Here is a 22890-nt window from a genome sequence, read left to right as displayed (position 1 = left end):
CTGGAGTTCATAAATTCAAATGCCATGGAACAACTAGTCACCGTTCCCACAAGAGGAGAAAATATACTAGATCTCATCATCACAAACATGGGGACAAAATGCTCCACACCGGAAGTATATCCCTCATTGGTGAGATCAGATCACAAACTTATCTCACTGGAAATCCACATCCTGCCCCCACCCCAAACAAAAAAGACCACAGTGAAGAACTTCTCTAAAGCAAACTTCACACTACTCAAGACTGGTGTGGTATCCTTCAAGGCCCCCGAGCCAGTGGAAACCACAACCCAAGCTGCAGAAGCCCTTACAAATGCCTTCTACGAACACCTCCAGGACTGCATGGATCAGGCAATCCCTAATAAAACCAAGACTCTTTCCACCAAGGGCAAACGTCCAGTCTGGTGGACCCCAGCCATAAACAAACTTTACAATAAGAGGAGAAAGCTGTTACATGATAGAGCAAAATCCATAAAAGAGAAGACACCCTTGATCATTATTAGTAAAAAAATATGAGCACTCATGAAATCATCCAAGGCCAAATTTGAGAGAAAAATTGCAATAGATTCAAAAGACAATCATAAGGCCTTCTTCAGCTATGTTAGAAACCTGGGTGGAAACTCCCAGATATGCACAGAATTAGTCCAAAATGATACAAAAATCACTGAACCCACAGACATTGCCAACATACTGGCAGACAGGTTCAGTGCAAACTTCACCCCCCTCCCCAAAAGGAGAGATAACTATCCCAGCGGAGTGTAGCCTCCCAGACATCTCTAATGCGCAGGTGAAAGCTGCTCTCTCTAAAGCTAAAAACACAGCATCAATGGGACCGGATGGTGTCCCCGGCTGTGTGCTACACAAACTCAACGAGGAACTAAACCCGCATAGCTGTTTAATCTTAGCCTTACCACAGGATACATGCCCAAGGAGTGGCATACGGCAACTGTGGTCCCACTCCACAAAGGCGGTACCTCTACGGACCCTGGAAATTACCGCCCCATAAGCTTAACAAGCCTGGTCTGCAAAGCTATGGAGAGGATCATAATGGAACTCATAAACAAAGACATATGGGACTTGCAGACATTGGACCCGACCCAGTTTGGCTTTGTCAAGGGCAGATCATGCCTTTTGAACTTGGTCGACTTCTTTGAAACAGTCACCAAGGCCATTGATGAGGGAAAGGTAGTCCAAACAGCCTACCTTGACCTTGCAAAAGCTTTCGACACAATACCCCACTCGGGTATTATAGAGAAACTTACCAGCTTAAATGTAAACCCATATGTCACAAGATGGGTTGCAAACTGGCTAAAGGACAGAACCCACAGGGTTAGAGTTGCTGGCGCCATGTCGGACTCCAAGCCAGTCACAAGTGGGGTCCCACAGAGCTCAGTCCTTGGCCCCCTGTTCGACATCTACTTCTCAGAAGTACAGGCAAACATAGGAGGACTATGGCTGACAAAGTTTGCAGATGACTGCAAACTGGGCGCCATAGTGGAAAGTACATCGGACACAGATATCCTTCAGAGGGGTCTCACGGAAACTGATAACTGGTGCCAGAGCCATGGCCTGAAGTTAAATGCCAAAAAATGTATAGTCATACCCTTCGGGAAAAACAAGGTAACCCCAAGCTACCATATAGGTGGCAATCCATTAAGCACAGAAGAGGTTATCAGGGACCTGGGGACCCAGGTTGACAGTGGCCTTTCTTTTGACACTCACATTGCTAAAGTGGTTAGAAAGACCTTCTACATTGTCCACCTGATCATGAAGGGATTCACATCCAGATCAAGTAAGGTCATTGTTCCCCTGTACTCTTCACTTACCAGACCAATGATCGAGTACAATGCCCCATTCGGGATGCATCTCACCCGACACCTGCAGCAATTGGAGAGACACCAAAAGGATAAAGGGACTCCAAAATCTGTCATATGCTGCCAGAATGAAGAAACTCCAGCTCTATTCAGTCGCATACTGCCTGCTCAGAGGTGACCTGTGCCTGACATACAAGGCCATGTCCAACCCGGAATTAATGGACATGCTCCACCTCAAAAAATCCAAATCTACCAGATCCACTAGAGCAAGCGACTTAAACCTTAGCACGGATATAAATAGGACATGCTGGAGGGATAGATTTGTCACCGAGACTCCCTATGCTGTGGAATAAAATCCCAGTCCATGTGAGGCAGAGCACCTCGCTGGCTCTGTTCAAGAGAAATCTTGACCGGTGGATGGGAGATCGTAGGTTTACCCCGGGCATCATCTCTGTGTCACTGCTGGACAGAGGCACAACAAACTAATGGGCACAGTATTTTTTAACATAAGGGGTGGCGTAAGCCACAAAACTTTGGGCTAGGCTTATAAATGCCTTACGGCAGATAGCCTAGTATAAACCTATGAACCTATCGTCCGCTGTGATTTCAGACATGGGCTTCATTTCTCCAAGTGTAGGCGCATGCCCAGTATGACCTTCTATACACAGTGTGGGAATCCATTCCTGGGAGAGTCAGCTAAACCTTGCAACATGTTTCTGCAGGATATCTGTAGACAGGTTGCTAATATGGAGACACAATGGGCCAAATATGGGGGATACTGTAACTATGGTTCCTGTTACTGTCTGTGTTGCTTGTGTAACATGGTTGGTTTTCACAGAGATTTTCTGACATATGTACTGTTTTACACTGTAACGTATTGTGTTGTCAACTACTGACAGATATTGTTTGATCACAGTTTACCAAAGAAATACAAGAGGAATGAAGCAGAGACCAATATTCTGAGGTAAAGGCTAGACATTTTGGAACAATCCGGCCATTGTGGAGGGGTGGCTACAGCCAACTGACTGATGGGTATGTGTAAATGTTCCAGCACCTTGGTGGTATGCTGGCTGGGGATCCCCTTGTTGTGCATTTCTCAACTTAACTGAACGGCTACATCCTGGTGTGGGCATACCTCTCAACTGTACAGATTCTTCCAGGTTATCCACAGCTAGCCCTCATATATGTGGCCATATTCCCATCACATTATGGTTTACAAGCAGGTTTGTTGCTATTCATTCAGGGGTAAGTATGACCAGACATTACAGTTTTAGACTTCACACCCTCCATGACATCCATGCTTCTACACCCCTCTGTTATTATATCCTCATCCTACCATTATGACAGCAATATCTCAGAAGTATCCCTATAGTTGGGCCTTTATCCCAGCAGTATTTATGGCTTGGTCCACAATTCTTGCCCTAAGACATGGAGAGGCATGCTAATGGCATTTGTCAGCATGGTCTTGCATTTGTATTCTGTGTACTGTGTTAGGTTATTAGCTAGGACCCGATGAAATTCCGTACAATGGCACTATGACTGAGGCATGGGCCTTTGCCTGACGCCTGTAGGCCATGTGAGAGTAATGCAGGCCATCTGTTGCAGGGCAGTGCATTAGGTCATTCATACATTCCCAGGCTTCAAGCCAGTGGATCCCCCTGGGGTGACAGTGGTATGTGGGACAGGTGTTACTGGCATTCCTTCCTAATCTTATTGCCCCATCAGTCTGGGTGTTGTCAGGGTGCTGCTTACAGCTAGGGACATACCCGCATGGGACACCTATTCAGCATAATGCATCACGTGCATCTTCCCATACTCACTGGGGACATTCTGACATCATTCCCAACAGCAAGGATCAGACCAGCGTGACACCTGTGGATGCTGGTGGGGGGGGGGGGTGACCTGAGTGCATGTGTGATATGGAAGCTTATCCACAGCTAGCCCTCATATATGTGGCCATATTCCCTTCACATTATGGTTTACAAGCAGGTTTGTTGATATTCATTCAGGGGTAAGTATGACCAGACATTACAGTTTTAGACTTCACCTTGTATGTGAACATCAGCAGTCTGTCACTATTTTATAACTGTGGCTTTTGTAGTCTGCCACCGATTGGCCAGACAACCAGTATTTCATGGTAGAGGGGTAACAAATATAATGCTAACCTCTATACATTACTCCAAAGTTGTGTGCAGTTGAGAGTTACTACAGGCACCGACTGTGTAGGGTACTTCCACCTGTGTACTTTTTCTATGTATGGCGCCCTCTAGGTTTCCGCCAGTGACTGATATTGACATCTGGACAGTATGTACAACTGCTAACATAGGTGTAGCTGACAGGCAGATTAGTTGGCACTGCAGTTCTTGGGACATGGCCCTGTCAACCACAGTACTGTACCTAGACCACTAAGAGACCTAACATCCAGGGGCACATGCTGATCACTTCCTGACAATATTGACCACAGACATACTTAGCACACTGACCCCTGTATATTGTGGACATGCAGCAATTATGTTGACTGGGACAGGTCTGCCAATGTGTGTTCCACTGATATTACTCTACAAACTTATATGTTACTGCCTTTACACGTTTGCACTGACTGTACTGGTATTTCACTTACTCTGTTTGCTTCCATTTAGTATTGTATTGTGCCCTATCTTGCAGAATGGAGGCATATCAGTAGAAAACCAAGGTTAGACTGTAAAGGCATACATTTCAGTTTTAGACTTCTTACCCTTCAGGACTATATTGCAACTGCCAGACCTGTTGTACTATGTCTGGGTAGGTCTGTAGGGGGGATGTTCATCATTGCTGGCATCTGTGAGCCTTTGCCCGACCTTTCTTTATGGGCATTTACACCCGTCCTGCTGGGTGAGGCTGGTGGTGGGTATGGGAACCCTCAATGACATCCATGTGTGTGACCTATGGCCACCCAGCTAGAGTGGGCCTTTGCCCGATCTTTCTTTATGGGCATTTACACCCATCCTGCTGGGTGAGGCTGGTGGTGGGTATGGGAACCCTCAATGACATCCATGTGTGTGACCTATGGCCACCCAGCTAGAGTGCCCCCCACATGTACTGCGGTGGGAGTTGTCATCTTGAGTACTACTGCTTAGTACAGTGACACCAGTATTTGTTATTGATTTCCTGCAGCCCATATAGCTGTCTGTTGTCTGCTGCTATCCCATTCGGCCACCCAATTCCCTTGCATGCTTGCATCCACACCATAGATATACTATCAGAACATAATACTCCATTCACTAATTGTTTGGAAGAGTGACTTACTTTGTGCCTGAGGCAGTTGTGAGGATGGTGCTGGAGGGCTGACTATGTCAGATGCATGCAGTACACTGCCTACACATTAAGACTCAGGTAGTGTCATGTTTGGCATTCCTTTTACTGTGTGTGCAAGTCTGAGGGAAGCATCAATCCTTGGGTCCCTACAATGTCAGTGTGTGTGTGTGCTATGCATCACCTCTTTGTCAAGGCATGGGCATACTGGGCACTCCTCCATCTGCCTACAGGGGCAGTCTCAGGGGGCTCCTCCTCCAAATCCCTCTGTGCTTGTGGTGACCTTGGCAATGGTGGGGGGCTGTGTGCCCACCCCGTGCTGTTCCTGCTGCAGCTGTTTCCACAGGATCATATTGTGGCACATACTACGAACATTTGTGCACATGTAGCTGGAGAGTACTGCAAGGCTCCACCGGAAATATCAAGGCAACGGAACCGTGATAAGAGCATCCTAAACACATGCTCTACAAATGATCCTGGTTTGCACGTGTGCCTCATTATGGCATTATTGTGTGGGTGTGTGTGCATTTCTGATGGGTGTCATCAGCCACAGCTCCAGTGCATAGCCAGCATCCCCCACCAGATGGCCACATATGATGTCCCCCCTGGCAAACCCCTGATACAGATGTGAGGAATGCCAGATGTGGGAGTTGTGATAGCTTCCAGGGGTGCCAGAACACACTTGCACGATAATGCCCTGGCAACACACACGACCTGGCAGTTGATGGAGAGGAAGCCCTTGCGGTTTATGTAGACCCTACCCTGCTCGCCGGGTGGTGCTTTGATGTGGATGTGCGTGCAGTCTATAGCACCCACTACCTCAGGGTATTATGCTATATGGTGGAAGAGACCCATAGTGCTGGTCAACGCCTCACAGGTGCTGAGGAAATATATGTGCTCACTGGCATGTGCTGACATTGGCAGCCAGGAACTGGTGGAGTACCCTGAATGCTGATGCCTGTGAGACCACCATGATATCCCCAGTTGGTCTTTGGAAGGTACCTGTGGCTAATATTCTTAAGGCTACACATACCTTGGTATTGACTGGGATGGGTTCCCCTCAGTTGGTTCTGTGTCTAAGGGGGGGGGGCTGGCACAGCTCGACAATCTGCTGTAGAATGTCCCCTGTCCATCTTGTAGCGCTCCACTATCTCCAGCTTACGCAGCCCCTGGTAGGTTACCCTGGGTCTGTACACTTCTCCTCCTCCTCACTCTGGGACGGTTGTCAGCATTCTCCTCCTCAGCACCCTCAGTGTCTAGCACATACTGATAGATCAAAGCGACAGCAACCCCCAACATGTTTTGTCAGTTTAAAATTTCCCCGAATGTGTACAGCAGTGGTGTAGAGTTTGTGGGAAAAATATGACTGAAAGGTGTTTGCATAGTTTTAGTAGTGTGCTGGGCTGCTGTCTGTGTAATTGGTTGATTCTGAAGCATTCCACCTGCCAGCTATACTAGTTTTCCTAACTGACTTCCTTCTGCTGTTTCCCCTTCCCATTTCCTCCCCGTTTAAACCCCAAGGCACGCCGCGCATACCCAGTGCTCAAATGTAAACAGTTCTGCTATTTCCTCTTTTTTTTTGTTTAAAACCCGGTGTGTGCCGTGCACACCTGTTTAGGCAATGTAGACAGTGCTAAGCAAACTCGGACACATCCCCTTCCTTAGCTGTGCTTAGCTAAGGGATAACACAGGCCACAGAGCTCCAATGTGCTTACAACAAGCATGACACACCCTGTTTTGATGTCATTTAGCTCTCCTGCTTACACGATCGCGTTGGTACACCTATACGGTTAGGTGCAGTCTGACACTTAGAAAAAATCTGTGATGCAGTATAAATCCCCTCGTGTGCATACACCACTGCCTTACTCCATAGTTAGTACACTTACACTGAGCCTTTCCCGTTAGCAACCACTATTCCAAGGGTTTGTTTTCATTCTGCATGCCATTTACTAATGGCAAAATGCAGATTTCTGTTAAAATTGCACCCCCCCCCTTTTTTTTATTTTCGGCACGATCCTGCTTGCGCGCCACTGCCCTACTCTTAAACGGCAGAGATCGACAAAAAAAAAAGTTTAATTTCTTAAAATTTAAATTGTTTATCATGCCAATATCCATATATTTGGACATCAGCATGCCTAACAGTTATAATACATGCTTTACTTTGAGCTGTCATCCCCCAGATTTTTATTTTGCAGAAACCTATTCAGCTAGTAGCGGAATACATTTCTGCTTCTTACACTATTCCTGCACGGACACCTGCCTGCTTGCTGGATCGCTAATTCACCTCATTTGCATGGTTTTCACCAGCAAATGAGGTAATTAGCATAAGGCAGTAGTGTCCATGCAGGAATAATGTAGGAGCACTCGTGTACGTCCCGGGAGCTCTATACTGGATCGCTCAGCAGCCATATTCCGTGCAGCAGCTGCTGCACTATTTCTGCATGTCGTGCAAGGCTTACTGAATCCCGGGGAAGTCTTTGCGGATTTTCTTTTAATAATGTTAAGCTCACAAGATGCAACAGTTAAGGGCAAAATCAAAAATATTGTGACGTGAATCAGCTTCAATGACCTGAGTGGCATGGCTGTATTAAAACTAGTAACAACAATTATCTGAAATATGAAACTTTCACCCTCATTTACAATCTAATTGGTTTACGTCTACACACAGTCAGCCTACTGACCCTTACATTAGCATTCATATCATAATTTATATCAATCTATCTCTCTCTCCATATATAATGTTTTACTTTACAGTCTCAAAATACTGCAATACTGAAATTCAGTATCTCAAGACTATAAAGCCGAAAACTTCAAAACCTGAAACCCCAAAAGCGCAAAATTTAAAATTGCAACTGCCGACATACACATTCCACATACAAAACTAACACACATACACCTTTCTCCCTACATTACAAACCAACACAACAAAAACACACGCACGGACCCTACAGATAAGCAGGGGAGGCAAGCCCCCCTGCACCACCCATACCCCAGCTACTTATATATACTAACTCTTGAGGTTGCACCAAAAATACAAAAACACAAAATCCACCACTACACATTCTACACTCCCCCTGCACAAACACACATCACATATATACAAATACCACCACTCTCAACACTTACACACTCACAATCTTACCTACCTTCCCTAACCCAGACTTCAAAACTCCAAACACACTCACACACACTAAAATCCCTACCTAAAACCCCTACCAAAACATCACTTACCTGAATCTCCAGCTACATCTACATACCAGACAGCAGATTACAAACACAGGGAATCCCACGTCACGTACATACCTCCACAACCGCAGATTTGACATTTCCGTATTCGGCATTCTGCACTTTCACACAAGTGCAGTTTCGACACTTCTGTCTCGAGCTACTGAAGTTCGATATTTCAGTAGTTCAAGAATCTGAAGTGTAACTATATATAAGTTCGATATTTCAGTAGTTCAAGAATCTGAAGTGTAACTATATATATATATATATATATATATATATATATATATAAAGATAGCTATATATATATAAAGATAGCTATAGATATATATATATATATAGCTATATATATATATATATATATATATATATATATATCTATATATATATATATATATATATATATATATATATACACATACATTAAACATCTAATTACACACACACATATATGTGTGTGTGTGTGTGTATAGATATCAAGTTCTTTCTTATTGTTTATATAATGTTATAACATTTAACCATGTACATTTCAGTCACAGTATTAAAGCAGTTTGAATCACAAAAATCCAAATAGCAGTGAATTTCTGGGGGCTTTCTCTTTTTCTGAAATGATTTCAAACCTGCATAAACTAAAGTACTGTTGGTGATTCTCTGCTGGATGACGAAAGTAAATCTATATATTTTTGCTGGGTCTGTGGTCACTCGTCGAAAGCACTAACCATTGAATGGTATGGGGAGAGTGACTAGTAGTCACCACTTCCCCACTTAACTTTTCCCCACTGTACTGCAATCTTGGAGTTGGTATATTAGTTGGGGGGAGCGAAGTGGTGGGTTTAAAATGCTGCTGTTTGTGAGACAGGGAAATGCTGGCCAAGTAGTTACTCACAGGTTCAATGAAGTGCACATTCGATGGGTGGAGTTTCGATGCTCTGCATGTGAGCATGTGCCTATTGATGGCAGTCCTTTTGATGATTAACCATAGACCCCTTTTTGTCTGCGAGTGATATTTTCTGTTTTACCTGCTCCATTTTGTTTTCTGTTTTAAGAAATCTGCTTGGCCTGGCATTTTTGTTCTGTGTGAGAGATAGAGACTTAAATTATCTAGGCTGCATATTTCACATGTTTTTCTTTGGTTAAATTGTTTCTCGAGTGATGCTTAAATACACAGAGAATTTCTATGGCTTTGTCTTTTTCTGAAAAAATTCAAGCCTGCAGAAACTACAGCACTGCTGGCAATTCTCTGCTCATTTTTCACACCCACCCTCCTGTTCATCGATTTGCTTTTTAAACCTGGTGATGTTAAGCGCCCACCCCTACTATAAATTGAGCTTAATAAGCTCATCCTTTTCTACACTGCTGTTTATATCTTTAATTATCTGCACTTCCTTGTGCTTATATTGAAAATGTGCATTTTGCCTCTAATTGTCTGTTCTACTGATTTACTTGCTGTGAATTCATTATCTAGCTAACTGTTGGGTAAAGTAGTCTATTTTTACACTCTAGCAAGCACTTGTTTTTACATCAAGAGGTCAGTGGATTTTCCATATTGTATACTGGGAGGCAGCCTGGTCTGTTTAGGTTGGGGAAACAGTTGAGATTTCTGCATGCAGTTTTATTGGCTGGAGGGCTTATTAATCAGCTTATCTTTGTAGTGCATTTATGAATTCTGTACAATTGAGTGGCTCTTGGCTCATTTAGACAAAGTACTTTTATTGAACAATCACACTTTCATAAGCTGTTTAAAGTACACTGCTGTATCTGTATTTTTAAAGTTTGTTTGTGGTAGCATTTCATGTCTTTTAAGTTTGTTTGTGATAGCATGTCATTCCAGACACTCCTTTACTGTGCTTTTATATTAGGAGGACTGGGATTATTCATGTAGTGGCAGTAGGTGTTTACGTGGTCTATCTGAGCTGGGAAGCATACAAAAGAGCTCGAAGCATTTTTTGTACTTCTCTTACATACTGTGAATATTTAAAAAAACTGTCAGCTGCTTTAAGTGGTTAATTGCACTGTATTACATTGTATCTCTTATTTGTAGGGCTGTTGTAGGTAGTTTGTGTGGTCTTGTTACCCTTGGGCTCCATATCAACTGTTCTACATTAAGAAGGTGTTTTTCTGCACTCTTGTGACAGAAATATGCTGATCTAACCTATCTGACTTGGCGATTGCTGGTGGAAGGCTTATTGTGTGCTTTCCTTATTGGTAGTTATCTTAAGACTTGTTTCTCTTTGTTTGGATTTAAGCCTTACTTCGGTTAGCAGCTGTGAAACCCTTCCAAGCTTTTCTGCTGCTCTAGGAGCAACTCAGTTGCACATTGAACAGCGTTGTCTTATGGATCAACCTTACTCAACACAAAGTATAGGTCCCCCTTGTAGTCACGGTGTTACCAGCACAGTCCTGTCAAATTAACCTCTTCCCTAATAAAAAAACATACAGTAAGTGCCTGCTATAAGCAGATCTCTCACTTATGACCAGACCACACCAAACCATGCCCAAACTACCCAAACCCACATACATACACATCATACTATTGCTCCTAGGTGTATCCACCCTCCCACTGCTAACTTCTATCACCAACTACCAAAAACAACTTAATTTTATCGACATACCAAGAAAAACTACTTCCACTAACATTATTACAACACACCCTTTTACTCAACCAGTCCCATATTACTACCAAACGTTCTTTATTCACCACTATGCACAAAGATTACAGCCATCACACTACCAGTCCCAAACAACTATAAAGAACTTTAAGACCCTAAACAAACTACTCAAACTCTATTTTTACCTCAGAACCTAACTCATTAGCTGTGGTGATATACACCCAAACACAGGCCCACAAAATCTATGAGCCCCAACCCTCAACCTGAATGATACCCTACTCCACAGAGACAAATCCATGCTCCTCATTTTAAATTTAAAATGTCAGAAGTATACTAAATAAAGTCCACAACCTTCATGCACTACTCTCCTTTTATCCACCAGAGACTTGGCTTAAACCAGGCAACCACAACAATGAAATCACTCAACCAGGTTACAATATAATTTGTAGTGACAGAATAGGTAAAAAAGGGGGGGGGTACTATAGTGTATAAATCTCACCTCATCCTTAAGAAATTAGACATAACAACCCCAGACCTCAATAAAGATGAACTCACTCTAACAAAACTAAAACTTAATGATAGTAAACACATCAACATCATAGAATGCTACATCTCTCCAGGTAACAATATCCCCATTACAGAAAAACTCCTACAATGGATATCTAACTCCCTCCCCCAGGAAAGCATAGTATTAGGAGACCTTAACACTGACTGGCAAAACTGTTCCAGTCATAACCCACTCTCCCATATTAACCTACATGGCCTAACCCAAATCATAACTTCCCCCACAAGAACAGACAAGAGAACCAAACACCAATCCACTCTAGACTGGATACTTGTATCCCACCCATCACTGATATCCATAGCAGGGTGTCTACCAGACACCATGAGTGACCACCAAGCCACATTCATACTCGGATCAAAATCACCACAACTCACCCAAATATCTACGCGCCTAATTAGAAATAAAAAAAAAAATACTTTAACCGCTCCAACTTTATAAACAACCTAAAAATGTGCAACTGGACCCCCCTAAAAAAACTTACCTCTTGATGAAGTTGTACTATATTTCAATACTACCTTCTTAAACACCCTTAACCATCATGCCCCTCCAGAACAACAAGAATTAAAATTAAATATGCCCTCTGGTTAACCCCAGACACAAAATCCCTCCTCAAAAAAAGAAACCAGGCCTGGACCAACTACCTCAACAGTAAATCCCAATCAAATATATGTTGAACTACGTAACAAAGCCAAAAATGTCACCAAAACAGACAAAACATTTTACTAGTAAAAGTTACAGGATAAGCACAGAACAACCCACAAAGATTTTGGGCAGCAATTAACTCTATTCTACAACCAGGTAAAACAACTAACCCAACCCCAAAAATAGATAACCAAGAAGACATCCCTACTCAATTTAATACAGAAACCATCCAGACCCTTGTAAACAACCAACCCTATGACATCCCCACCCCTAATTAACAATTGCCTCAAGTTAAGCTTCCACCCAGAACCAACCAAATCCAGTGAAAAACTACTCCACAAGCTCAAATCAACGTCTCTAGCTGTAGATAAATTACCCGCTGAATACCTCCACCTGGCTGCAGAAGCCATATCGTATCCTGTCTTCATCCTAAATTAACAGATCCATGTGCAGTACCCAAGCTATAAAAAATATCACATATCATCCCTCTACATAAAGGGGAAGCCTCCCTGGAACTCAATAACTACCGCCCTATAGCAATACTACCCTCTTTATCTAAAATTTTAGAGAGGGTAATACACAAACGGCTAATAAAATATCTCCTAGAAAATAATCTAATAGTAACACAACAACATGGCTTTAAACCCTTCCATAGCACCTCCACCACACTAACAGAATTCACAAGCATTGTCAATACTCACAGAAACAACGGACTCCTTGTATCTGCCACCTTCCTTGACTTCTCCAAAGCATTCGATATGGTTAACCACAATAAACTCCTTCTTTCACTAGCAACTCTAAACCTTACCACCCCTGCCATCTCCTGGTTCAAAAACTTCCTACAGGGAAGGAAATGAGCTGTTATGTGGCAAAACCAACTGTCCCCCTCCCTACCAGTCTCCCTAGGAGTACCCCAAGGCTCCATCCTAGGGCCACTTCATTTTACCCTCTTCACCAATCAGCTCCAAAACAGTATTCCTAAAGCCTCAATGGTGCAATATGCTGATGATACCACCATAATATGCGCAGCCAAATCAATTGACATCCTTCACTTCCTAACACAAGAATGCTTTTCCCTAGCAGAAACTTGGATTACAAACCAAAGGCTCATTCTGAACTCAAGTAAAACAAAGCTAGTACTCTTTAGCTCCCACAGAGCCACACCTCCCACTGATTATTTCTTCGTCTCCTCCTTTAACAAGACCATAATCATCCCCACAAATCATACCAAACTCTTAGCCAAACTCTTAGGGATTGAAATAGATAATCACCTTAGATTTGACCTACATATTTCTATAACCATAAAAAAAGTACATAAAAAACTTGGCCTACTGTATCGCAATAAAAATTTGCTCAATGACCATTCCAAAACTACAATAGTGAGCACTCACCTACTATCCACCCTACTTTATGCCTCCCCCGTGCTTACAAATCTCCCCAAATCCGACCTAAACAAACTTGATGGTTGTTATAATTAGCCAAATTTGCTACAACCTCTCATATCAGAACACATCATTGTGAATGCCTAAAAAAACCCAACTGGCTAGAACTACCACTATTACTTCAACTCAGTCAACTATTACTAGCCCACAAAATAATACATAACTAACACCCCAGCCCTAAAAAATCTTTTGCAACCCTATACAACCGCCAGGCCCTTGAGGTCTAGCACACAAAACCTCCTCACAGTAACCAAATATAACAATGAAGCTGGTAAGTCTGTCTACAGCACTGTACAGAAAAAACATGGAACTCCCATCCTGCCCACATAACTGACAACAAATCCCCATCACAGTTCAAAAAACGTGTTAAAACTCATTTTTTGAATAATCTACTGTGCTCCTGTATCCCCCCTGGCTAATGTCTCATTAGAACACTTCACCTAACTTAAGTAAATCTGCTAAGTCAGCCAATCATAATACTGTACCCACTTAGGACTGTTAATCTACTGCTCATCCCATCTCTCCAGGAGTTAGAGAAAACTACCCCAGCAACGTTGAAGCTCTCCATAAGCAACTAAAACCAGGCAAACATATTGTAAATCAATTTGTTATCCTTCTCAGCTATAGCTAGCATTATTTGCTCTCTCCGAGCCTTATTCTAAGTCTCTCTGCTTTTACTCTGATAGTAAATCTATCAAAGGAATCCTAAAGTTAGGAATATCTTCTAAAATGTAATATTATATTGTAGAGAATGAAATACATATTAACTAACAGGATATAGTCTAAGTCTCTTCTGTGGAAATTGTATGCCAAAAGTCTGTCCTTAAAACTATGTTTTGTAAAAAATTATTCTCTTGGAGCTTTTCTCCCCGGGCCTCCACTGAAAATGGACTTGTAATCCAGTTGGACTCTCCCAGTCAACAAATGTAAAATAAAAAATAAAAAAAATAAATAAAACAAAATTAAGGCCCTCGGAATACATGAATGCTAATTCAGCAGCACATTTCTTTAAATTACAAACAGACATCTTCGAGAAAGACGGTCCCGACAGAAAGCTAAACTCAAAAGCTACTGCAGATATTGCTCCACATCTCCTATTCATCAGACGAATCAAATGCTCGGAAACGTTGTCAAAATGCATTTTAAAAATGTGTTCATTTGAAAGCATGGGCTCTTTATCACCAATCTCAAGGGTCAATGTTCTGGCCATTTGCTTTCTTTCTAAAAACAGTGTTTCAATTGACATTCACTCTGTCTGGTCTACAGCATTTTTTAAATGTCGTGTAATCCAACATCATGCTTCTGCAGCAATGTATCTGCGAGTTCCACAAGGTGTTCTGTGGCAAAAAAATCAGACAGTCCTTTACCTTTTATATGATGGTTCACACTTCTCAGATTCAGTTTTGCCCGTGAAGCAGGAATGCATACAAACGTAAAATCAACTTATTGTAGTAGACAATGTGCTTCTGAAATACTACCACCACCACAGGAATCTTCTACTATATACTGTAATGTTTCTAAGACCTCAGAAAAGTTGAGATAAATAAAGGTAAAACTAGTCTCCCCACCTAACCCCAAAAACTTTAAGAACTTCTTCAAGATAAATTAGCCCCTATTAAGGAACGGCATAACTAATTTTAAAGCTCCCCCAAATCCAGAAAACACAGAAACCTATGCAGAGGCATACACAAAAGCCCTGTATGAACACAAACAACTGCATATAAACAACAGTACCAGACAGAAATAAACCCAGGTCAAACCACAAAAACAAGCCACCCCTGGTACTAATAGGTTGTACAACAAAAAAAAAAAAAGAAAATCCTGTCGAGAATTAAGAGGAAATGTGAACAGAGCAATAAGTCCATCATTAGTCTTAACAAGTGAATCAAGGAACTATTCAAGTCTCAAAGCACATTTTGAGGTAAAAATAACCTCCACAGCTAAGGATGACTATAAGGCATTCTGCAATTTGAAGGCAAACACCCAACAATGTGTGTAATTAGATGGCGATGACATCAACTATACTCCGCTAGAAAACACGGCAAATCTACAGGCTGACAAATTCTGCTCAAATTTCACCTCCCCATCAGCCTCAGTTCTTCCCCAAGAAATATCCTCCCACCACTATCACCAAAGAACAGGTTGCCACTGCTCTCTCTAAAGCTAAAAACATGGCTTCAGTGGGGCCTGACAACATAACAGGCTGCCTCAAACAGCTTAATCAGGACTTATCAGGTCCATTAGAATCTCCATTTGACCACAGTCTCTGCACTAGCTTTGTCCAGACAGAGTGGAGGACAGCAACATTCATCCCTCTGCATAAAGAGGGGCCTATCTACTGACACAGGAAATTATAGATCCATAAGTTTGACTAGTTTTATATGCAAGGCCGTGGAAAGAATAACCATGGACATGATAAATGACACACAAGACCTCCAAACTCTGGACCTAACCCAATTCGGCTTTGTCATGGGCAGGTCATGCTTACTGAATCTGGTGAATTTTGTTTGAAAAAAATCACTAAGGCCATGGATAACGGTAAAACAGTACACACAGTCTACCATGACCTGGCCAAGGCATTTGATACAATTTTCTACTCTGGTAGTATAAACTCACAAAAACTGGGCATACATCTCTGTTACCAAATGGACAGTCAGTTGGCTCATGGACAGGACACATGTGGTTAATGTGGGTGAATCCAGATCCAGCACATGGTGGTCAAAGTCCTATGTGGCACAGCTTATAAGTAAAGGTATGCCATCTAGATTTGTGGAAATTACAGTCCCACTGTACTCAGCCCTTATTAGGCCAATAACCAAGTAAAGTGCACCATTTGGCATGTACTTGATTAGGCACTTACAGCAGCTACAGCGTCCTCAAGGAGGTTCCTCACAATGAAATTACAGGGTCTAAACATGAACTATGTGGACAGACTAAAAGCTCTATCCCTTTATCCTGTTCTCTTTGGACTATTAAGGCGTGATCTGTGCCTGACCTACAAGGTACCCACAAATCTACCCTAATGGAGCTGCTACATGTCTGCAAGTCAAACATGAGGGTCACCTAATCTAGGATCTAAACAATCAGCGACTCAAACAAAACATGCTGGAAATAGATGCATCTCAGATATTGCCCTTCTTTGGAACAAGCTTCCTTTTCACATTAAGCAGAACCATTCCATGGCTGCCTCCAAAAGCAGTTAGGATCAATGGGTAATTGCAAATTCACACCTGGGGTAGTGCCTATGTCCTTTATGGACAGGGGCAATCTATATGATACTCAATGCACAGAAACAAATCCATGCCATCCTCTTGCCCCTAGGGGCCACACTCTGGGTAAAATCAGGTTATACTGGCGAGGCTTGTAAGGGCCCTAAAACTGTTAGCCCAGTAATCTGCTATGAGGCTACGAATGAATTGCTTGCAACTTTGAGGACTACCGTATCTCATTATAACCTTCCAGGATTACTCTCAACATTTCTGTTAGCAATTTCCATTCACTTGGTGGACCAAGAAAAGTGTGAACAGCTGCTGTACTGTACCAAAAAATGACGCCCATCTCCACTGACACGTTTGCAGCCTGGACTACAATCAAGTTTAAGGAATGAGCTGCATACTGAACTCATGCATTCTTGAAAAAGATCAATATGCTAGTCTTCACCTCAAGGTACATCCCAGCTTTACTTGCGACATTATTACCCAATCATGACAAAAGAAAACATTTTAGCAATGTGTTTCTATGACCCAATCATGACAAAAGAAAGCATTTTAGCAATGTGCTTTTAAATTTATTTCTATCCCTGCTGCCTGATCAATTCCAGTTTTCAGTAGTATTAATGAAATCTATAAACTTCCCTCAGCAGTGGTCATCAAGTGTAATTTTTACACATCTAATGATTTAATCTACCATTTTTTTGTTAGCAGAGATATCTAGTATGTGGTCGAATAAAATACTGAAACAGTTAGCATTAACACTGGAAATAATCTCACTCCTCACTGTGGACCCAAGCGAGTTAGTAAACTCATTTTGAACTGCAAGTGAAAAATGTGTGTATCCCTCTTTGAGTGCTGATAATTTCCTGAGGCTCTGTACTGTAGATGCTTATTAGGTCCAGCATGCTGCTACTGCTGCCCATTTATCTGCACAGATGCTCCAAATGCAAAGTTACTTCTGACATAGAACATTTTTTAAGAATGGAGCACCACTTCTGTTTCAGATGCAAAGAGATGGTTGGATTGACTTTGATCACCGTCTCTGCCTTCATTTCTGCTTCCACGTACGTCCACCTAACATGATATGCTCTGTTTTCACTCAAGTTCTCCTGATCTGGTATTTCTGCATTTAAATGCCTAAAGTCAGAAAATCCCTTCCGTAGGTTTGCTAGACTTGGTGTGAGAGCAGAGCAAGCAGGAGAAACAATATATAGCTCTTCTGTCTACACTGTACATTGGTCATCTATGTCCCACCTTTTGCCCATTAACAAGATTTCAGTATGGCACTCTCAAAAAACTAATACTTTCATCCTTTTTTTTTTGGGTCAGCAGCATGATACACCAATAAACATCTAAGACCACAAGTCATAGGATGCCACATTGCTGGATCATTACAGTAGACTCAGTTTTCAAAGCAGTATTTTTGCATCCCACGGCCATTTTTAGAGGAGTGATTTTCGTACTATCAGAAGTCGTTTCTTCTATAGCATCTCTAACATCTTCACCATCAGCTACCAAAAGTTGCTTTCCTGACCCACTGCAATGACCTGCTCTGGTTCCAATACCAGATCCGGTATTATGGAGTGCTGAAACTGAACTTGAAAAGCTTCCATCATTCTTGCAGATACAATTTATGATCCTCCTCTTCTCTTGTTTTAGGCATTTTTATACTATGCCCCATATGTTTTCATCAACGTCATGTTAAAATGTCTTCACAGTAATTTATCAAAGAAATATGAACTAAAAAGAATTTAAACTGTGTTATACTATCCAGTCTCTGCATCCTACTATCCATAAAAGCAACATTAATGGCATCACATCACACAGACCCCTTTATATTCAAGCAAAGAAATCCAACATTCTAATATCTTCTCTTGTCTTACAGAATGGAAGTTAAACAGAGTCTTCAGCTTGAGGGACAGAAAGCCATAGAACTGAAAAACCTGAGACTAAACACACACACAAAAAATTCCTTTCAGAAAAAAAAAAATGCATTGCATTTTTACCAGCCTGTGCATGTGTGTAGAAACAGACTAACATGGACATCGTCAACAGAAAATATACAGCATCTTTGCCAAACTTTGCCAACTAAAAATAAAGTATGACTTTTTGGAGGAACTAATGAACAGCGACCAAACAACTGCTAGAAAGACAGAGAGAAAGAAATAATCATCAGATACACATACGGGAAGACAGAAGTCATCAGTTCACAGCACAGATTTAAAAAAATGCACATGGTCTTCAACCTGTAGGTTAAAATAACAAAAAAAAAGCAACCTTAAAAATAAAACCAACAAATTTAAAGAAAACCGTAGTAAATAAGGAAAGAATAGAAACAAAAAAAAAACAGCATGGTTATTTTTCCTGCATCTTATTATGCAATAACAAGAATTAACTAAACTTTGATAAATACACTTTTCCTTTATCAAAAGGTTAACAATTAAAAAAAAAAGCATTACCGTGGCTCATTTCATACTCGGGATTTTCCAGTCAGTCTAGGTTTCTGTGGCTCACAGTGGACTAAAATCATGAAAATTGTGCCTCCTGGAGTAGGGCTAGTAACCAGTAATAGAACCACATACCAAAACCATGTGTGAGCCATAAAAGACTGCTACAGAGAACAAAAGACCTATGTGTTTTTAACACACCGTAGCCACAGAACTCCACTAATGGAGCACACATAAAAACACCCACCAGCATTATGTAGGATCCAAAAAAACAGAACTGCATACAGACTTGGTCCAAACTATACAATTTACAGGGCCAAAACAATACAGTAAAATTGCGTGTAACACCATCTCAACTCACAGAGCTGAAAAACAAACATGAGGGTAAAAATGTCTTTTACACAGCAGATAAAGACATACTAGCAAAGGGATTTCCTGGGGCGTAGGCAAATTGGCTACCAAATCCACATACTTCAGCGATCTGCTGTCATTACTGCAAGAGTATGCTTTCATTTTTTTGTAGCTTTTAACATGCATCATTCTCTCCTTCGCTTGCAGATTACCTTTACAACTTCCTCCTCATTAATACAAAAATAACGCACATTATATATTTTTTTCTAGATATTCACTTGCTTTGAGACATAGTTTTTGATAAAAAACAAATGTGGTTCAGCTGTTTTCTGAAAAGATGAGAAATACAATACCTGAAATTCAGACAGTGCAGCAACACAACCTGCACTGTACCAATGTGCAAAGTTGTGCCAATGCACCTTTTTTGTTATTCAGTCAGGCACACTCTCACCAGACAGACATCACATCACAAATGAATTTGCATGACTAGGAATCACTCAAAAGAGCAGCTCTGTACTATGTTACGATAATTTCCGGCATGCACTACAAAGCAGCACGAGTTTTGCAGTTCACACACAGGCACATTCCCCTCCTCCCAAAAGTAACACACACGGCTCCCAGTGACATTTCCATACACATACGACTAAGTATACAATTCGCAGAGGCACAAAACATCAGGTATCTACTTGCTGTTTGACCGCTACTTTTACCTTGTTTGGCACCTGACCTTTCACACCAGACCAAAAAAAAAAAAATTGTCAATGAACACAAGCACAGGCATATGAAAAAATGCTATATTTACATAAACTGCTGCCATACAACAAATAAGTAGAACACAAATATCCGCATAAAGCACTCATATGAGCCCTCAAAAACTATAAATTTTTTTTTTTTTTTCTGGGGAACACGAGTGCCCACAGACATAGCTCTCAAGTGTACCTCATTACGAGGAAGGTACCTCATTTGGGGTCTTAAAAAGTTCATGTTCCTCGAAGTTCCCTCAAAGTTCCACATTGAAAGACTAAGTCACACATTCAGTGTTAGGAATTATTTTTAAGTGAAATCCATTGTAAATAGAAATGAATCATATTAATTCATTAAAAGATCTTCTCTATAAGTAAAACCAGCATATTTTAACTATCATATGACCTTCCTAGTTGAAGTTGTGAGTAAGCCATTAGTATGTGTTCCACATTTTGCCCATTTGTTCCACATTATAAGGGCTAGTGTTCCTCATTTTGGACATGGAAGGTTGAGAGTTATGCCCACAAAAGAAACAAGCATGTCTACATCTGTACGTAAGAATTGAGATGTATGGAACTAACCGCCTCCCGCATGCGGATGTGATGTGTGTGTACGGTTGTGCATTAGGGGCGGAGCTAGGAACTATTTTTGCGTTAAATGGATGCAACAGCAGCCTGCCCTAAAAAGCAAACTTTTCGAATACAACCCCATAGGATTTTGCACAATCACTCTTCACCTCTGCATACCAAACCTTACAGCCAACCGAAACGAAAATAATAAAAGTGCCGTGCAATAACAATGATCTGCAGATTAATGCGTCTTTAAAAGAAATAATAGACATCATAAAACCATAAATAAATTATACGTTTAATAGTTAAGAAAAATATAAAGCTGAAAAGGGAAAACGCAAAAACAAGAATGTATTTGCATTAACGCTACATATTTCACTTACCACACTATTAAATCGATTCGAATAACAAAGAAAGAAAAAAATATTGACCCCTATATATTTGTTTTATCTGGAACGTTCCAATTCACTAGATGCGGAGATACGGCGATTTATAGCAACTTTTGGCGGAGCAATACTTAAAAAAATATTATTTCAGCGGAGTAATACAATAGCGCAGTTTGGACGTAACGTAATTTCTTGTATGTATAGATGCGTGTCAACTTTTATTTATTGTTATATGGTTTACTTTCTGCAATATATTTTCAGTGTATTTCGATATATAATCAAATTCGTAAGTACTTTATACAGGGAAAGTGCTAGCCTGACATTTTGTTTCGTACTTAATCGCGATGCTTTAGTATCTACACTATGACTCTTGTATTGTAGCAGCTGTTAAAATATTGGATAATTGTCCAGATTTTTTGTGTTACATTTTGGTTTGTTTCATATTAAAATGTGGGCTTTGGCATACTCTTTGTATTTTACTGGATACATTTTTTTTCCTGAGTATCGCAACTTGGTTTGGAGTAAACGGCTGAAATGTTACTTACATTTATTAATTGGGAGGGAGGGGGAGGGGGGGGGCAGGTGACCGGTATCCCAAGGGGGTAACAGTAAAATATTGTCAGTACAAAATGGAATTTGTTTGCTACACTTGTTTGGCACATCGTTCAGGATTACAGACACAAACTGAGTTTCAGAATTCATTTTTCAGCAAATGCAAGATTTTATAGAAATGCTTTTAAGTTTATAAGATTTAAAAAGTCAGTCTATATTTTTGTCACTTTACTTCTAGTGCAAGAAACGGAAAGAAATGCGTGTGGACGTGTTTCTGCTTTGTTTCTTAAGTCCCTACTTAGCTGACTGCATTTCATCTCAAGTTAGGCTCTCCTCTGTACTCCAGTCTCCGGCCCTCCCCGTTCCGTTCAGAAATGTGTAAGTAGTCCCGGTTATACGGAAGCGTAGTAACAACCCTCTCGCACTCCAGGTTTAGACGCTTTCGACGTAATTGACGTGTGTGTGTGTGTGTGTGTGTGGGGGGGGGGGGGTGTTGCTGATTTCTGGCTGGCAAATGGGACTGTTTGTGAAAGTGATCTGTCTAGTTTTTCAAGTGTTCTGCTTTTGTTTTGCATGCACTGCAGTATTGCATCACTTACTGTAGTGATAAGTAACTGTTGTGACTGTTTTCTTTGATTTAATTATTTATTTCTTAATTAAATTGTGATGTCAGAACTTCCATTGACATTCTTTACCCCAAGCATGATGTCATGTTTAACAGTGCTGGAGTACAGATGGAAATCTAGATTTGCCAACAGTGTATAGATACGTTTTTTTTTTTTTTTTTTTGTGGGGGGGGGGGTGAATTGTCACAGGATAAAATGGTATAAATACAGTTACATTCAATTTTGTAATCTAATTAGTATTGCACTGTTTTACTTTTTAAGGAGCTACTAAGATTATACAAAGTTGTTAGACAGCTGGCAGCCCCCAAATTGTTGTAGTTCATTGTTAAAAAAGGCATGAATGGTGGGTTTTGTTTCTGTGGAAATAATTACTCGTTTATATAACATTGTGTGTGTGTGTATAATATATATATATATA

General features: G+C 41.1%; 1 protein-coding gene across 1 annotated transcript in view; it reads right to left on the bottom strand.

Annotated features, from left to right (window-relative positions):
* LOC122789036 (protein phosphatase 1K, mitochondrial-like) overlaps positions 1 to 21381 on the bottom strand; it is a 295109-nt gene extending 273728 nt beyond the window's left edge. The window contains exon 1 of the mRNA XM_044056209.1: positions 21292 to 21381. The gene's annotated coding sequence lies outside the window, so the exon portion shown is untranslated. The remainder of the gene's footprint in view (positions 1 to 21291) is intronic.
* Between the last annotated feature and the right edge of the window lie 1509 nt (positions 21382 to 22890).

Source organism: Protopterus annectens, chromosome 14.part0 (genome assembly GCF_019279795.1).
Source record: "Protopterus annectens isolate FY-2018-M chromosome 14.part0, PAN1.0, whole genome shotgun sequence".
NCBI lineage: Eukaryota > Metazoa > Chordata > Ceratodontiformes > Protopteridae > Protopterus > Protopterus annectens.
Note: the sequence above shows the minus strand (reverse complement) of the source record. Positions and strands in the feature narration are given on the sequence as shown.